Here is a 4,460-nt window from a genome sequence, read left to right on the forward strand (position 1 = left end):
GAGGGGAAGAGAAGAAAAAGAAAAAGAAAAGGGAAAGAAAAGAAAGAGAGGAAAAAGTGACTGGATTCAAACCCATAGTTTAGGAGGAAATTTCTAAGTAGATCTACAAACTGGGGAGTTATGAGACCATAGATGGGATTTGAAGCCATTAATGAAACTTGATGAGATCAGCCAGGAAGTGGGGTAGAACACAGAATTGGGAAAAGAGATGGGTTCCTGAGACACTCCAATATTTGGAGGCTTAAAGACAGATAGAGAAGGAACTGCTAAGCAAGACTTATGATATATCAACCAAAAATGAGGTTAAAAATCAAAAGTCTATACTATTGGGAAAGCCAAATGAAGAAAATGTTTTTAAAAAGAGGCTATTGCAGGCCTAGTGGTATAGATAGGCCCATAATTCCAGCTGTTGGGAGGCAGTGATAGTATAGATTCAAGGCTTCCCTGGGCCACAGAATGAGTTTGAGTTTAAGGCCAATTTGGGTAACTTAGCAAGAGCCTGTAGTCACAATTCTGGAATTCTGGTGTTTTTTAAATACATATAAATATAAGAATATACTTTCATTTTAATCCCAGATGTGAGGATATGGGGCTGCTTCCATGCAGCTGACTATAATTTGTCTCATTCTCTAGCAAAGGCATGGTTTTGTCAGCTGCAGATAGTTTCTACCATTATGAGACATTTGGAATTCTGAGAAAATTTCAGAGGGTATATAAATGCTAGGACCCCTAGAGATGGGTTTAGTAGTTATTGGTCATTCAAGGGGGCTAGTTGCAGTTTGTTAGTAATCAAAGAAACAAAAGGTATTAGAAAAATTAGATTCAGGGATCTCTCTCCCTTCTTCCTCTCCCTACCCCTCCCTCTTCTCCACTCTCCTCTCCCCCCCCCTTCCTGTCTATCCTTATTTCTTTCCTAGATGGGGGTGAAACAGGATGGGGCAATAAAGGGTGGGGAAAAAGAAGACCTCCCAAAGAAGCAAAGACCAGCTACAGACCCTTTGAAAACATTTTAAAAACCAGAAGGCATGAACATGCTGCACACCTGTAATCCCAGCAGTTGAGAGACTGAAGCAGAAAGTACCTCAAGTTCAGGACCAAGCTGGGCTACAGAGAGACCAGGGTCAACAAAGAAGTGAGATTGGGAATATAGCTCAGTAGTAGAACATACACCCAACATGTGGGAGGAAGGAGGAGAAAGAAAGAAGGGAGGATGGGTAGCTTGTAAGGACAACTGCCTACCATCTATGAGTTCCTAGTGGGGAAAAGGACAAAGAAAAGGATATCACAAACTATACTAGATACTGTAGCAAAGTCAGGTAATAGAACTGAAAATTGATCTTTGAACTTAGCAGTACACTTGCTGGTGACTTTGATGAGCAGTGGAAAGGTATTCAAGAAGAGAAAACAAAAGCAAGGGGGCAGGAAAAGAAGTTGGGGGAAATAATACTCAAAATGGAGTTTCTTTAAGAAAGGAGAATGTTGGGGCTGGCGAGATGGCTTAGCAGGTAAGAGCACTGACTGCTCTTCTGAAAATCCTGAGTTCAAATCCCAGCAACCACATGGTGGCTCACAACCACTCCTAATGAGATCTGATGTCCTCTTCTGGGGTGTCTGAAGACAGCTACAGTGTACTTATGTATAATAACAAATAAACCTTTGGGCCTGAGCAAGCAGAGACTGAGTGAGTGGAGTTGACCGGATCGAGCAGAAGTCCTAAAAACTCAATTCTCATCAACCACATGAAGGCTCACAACCATCAGTACAGCTACAGTGTACTCGTATATATATGTGTGTGTGTGTGTGTGTGTGTATTAAAGTAAATCTTTAGGAAGGAAGGAAAGGAGAATGTTGTGGGGCTGAAGAGATGGTGCAGCAGTTAAGACTCAAGTTTGGTTCCCACATCAGGGCACCTCAAAACTGCCTGAAACTCCACCTACAGTTTATGACCTCCTTGGATACATGCACACATATAATTAAAATATTTTTTAAAAGGAGTTCAAGACCATCTTTGGCTACATGAAACCCGGTCTAAAAAGAAAAGAGAATGAAAGGGTGGGGATGGAGAAGGAAGCATTAGAAAATTGAGATATTATGAAGCAATTATGAGACTTTAGACATGTGGGATAAGAAATTGCAGTGGGGGAGATAATCGTTGGACAGCAAAGTGAAGTGGAGTCAGAGACTCACAGCAAAGCTAGTAAGAAAGCTAAATGAGATCTGATGTGCCTCTGAAGTGGAGCAGGTGAGGCACTGTGGGAATTTTTAGGCTGTAGGTAGCAATTGAAGCTACAGATGTCAATGAAGTTGCCTAAAGAGAGCAGTAACATTAGCAGTGTACAGAAGGCCCGGAATGACACAAGCCCCACACTCAGAAAGACCCTGCTAGACAGGGAAACAAGCTAAGAACCCAAGGAAAGGGGTGTAGAAATGAAGGAGAGATTTTCGTAAGAAGTAGCTGCCTTGCTGCTGTAGCAGAGACCAAGGCTTCATACAGGTCATCTGGTTTAACCTGGGAAGTTCTGGGGAAGAAGCTTAGTAGAGCTCCATTTTACTGCTGGTTGTGCAGTAAAAAAAAAAGGCAGATGGTGGCCAAAGAGATGGCTCAGTGGTTAAGAGCTCTTGTTGCTTTTACAGAGAACCAGTGTTAAGTTTCCAGCACCTCCATGGTGGCTTACAACCAACTGTAATGCCACTTCCAAGAGATCAGACACCCTCTTGTTACCTTTCCAGACAGACACTTGGACTCACGTGGTGCACAAACATGGAGGCTCTCAGATGAACACAAACTAAAAATAAATCTTTTAGAAGGAAGAGGAGGAAAAGGAGAAGGAAGAAGAAATAAAGGGAGGAGGAAGACAACAAAGAAATAGAAAACAGATGCAGTGAAGCTAAACAAAGACTACCTCAAAAAAAAAAAAAAAGTGCCAAGACCTTTACTGGACATAAAATGGCTCTCTTGCAGACCACAGCTTCTGGAAAGGCCCAAAAATATAAAGAATTTTTAAGTAGTTCAATATGAAATCTAACTATATGTGGGTTTTTTCACTGTTAAATATTCTATTTGATGCTGTACATAAACCACACAATGCTTTTCAAGTCCTAAAAGGCAGCATCCTTTGACAGGGAATTTAATTAAATCAGCATCAGAGACACTTGCTTCCTGGTGTTTAGCCACTGCCTGAAACAGGAAGATGAACACAAACTGAAATACAGGTATCTTTGCCTCGGTTCTGAGATAGTGAATTTCCCCAGTATTTAAACATAGTCATATGCTCAATTATAGAATTCTAAATATAAAACCATTCAGTAGGTGATGCCTCCATCTTTGTGGAACATTGAACGTTACTAACTAAGTCCAATCCTATTTTGAGAAAGGAAGAGCAGTGGAGGTATTTATGCATCTGGAAGTGTTATTTTTAAGAAGGTAACTTCCAGTTTACTACAAGTCACTTTGACTTAAATTAGTAAGCTGTCTGATGGGGATGTTGTTATGTTACTATCTGTAATTATGATCTGTGTTATGGTGAATGAATTAAATTAAAATCCATGAGACATTTATTTTGTAATAAGGCAGTGGAATGGGAATGACTTGTTAATGGCCTTTTTAAGATAAGCTATTAGGTCTGCCCTTTCTCCCTTCTTTTTTTTTAATTTTATTTTTTTAATTAGGTATTTTCTTCATTTACATTTCAAATGCTATCCTAAAAGTCCCCCATACCCTCCCCCCTTCCCTTCTTCTTAATACCTGTGAAGATTCTTCCACCCATGGATGTATTTTTTGGGATTCAGTGTATCATTTCCCAGATGATGCCTTTGTTTTTGTTGGCATCTGTGTAAGAGACTCCAGCAGCCTAACCTGCAACCCAGACAGACCATGGGAGTTTGGTCCAGTCTTATGCTTGCCTCCCTTTCCACAGTGTGGCACTGGGCACACTTCTGAACAAAAAATCTTCTTGTCTTTCTCAACATCACCCATTTTTAATTTACTCTCAGCTACTCAACACCACAAATGCCCTGACCCAAAGATAGACATCCTGCTCTCTACTATATGTGGTTTTTTTTTAATTTTTTATTTCTTTGTATTTAAAAATAATTTAATGTATAGTTCTTCAGAAAAAAAGTGAAATGTTTGTCCATATTGTTTCATGTACCTTAGCTAACATTTTTTAAAGTACCCTGAGACATTTCCCATGAAATAGATTTTTTTTTAAAACTAGGGCTTTTGAAATGGGCAGTAGTGTTTTTCTTCCTTTCGTTCTTTTATTCTATTTGTTGTTTTTGAGACAGGATTTCTCTCTGTGTAGCCCTGGCTGTCCTGGAACCAGCTCTGTACACCATTCTGACTTCAAACTCAAGAAATCTTCTCTGCCTCTGCCTCTGCCTCTCTGCCTCTCTGCCTCTCTGCCTCTCTGCCTCTCTGCCTCTCTGCCTCTCTGCCTCTCTGCCTCTCTGCCTCTCTG

The 4,460-nt window shown here is 40.4% G+C and overlaps 1 protein-coding gene across 2 annotated transcripts in view; it reads left to right on the forward strand.

The window, feature by feature from the left end:
* The window catches only part of Tdrkh (tudor and KH domain containing), a 22,265-nt gene that overhangs the window by 7,406 nt on the left and 10,399 nt on the right, over positions 1–4,460 (forward strand). The window lies entirely within an intron of this gene.

Source organism: Mus caroli, chromosome 3, assembly GCF_900094665.2.
Source record: "Mus caroli chromosome 3, CAROLI_EIJ_v1.1, whole genome shotgun sequence".
Classification (NCBI taxonomy): domain Eukaryota; kingdom Metazoa; phylum Chordata; class Mammalia; order Rodentia; family Muridae; genus Mus; species Mus caroli.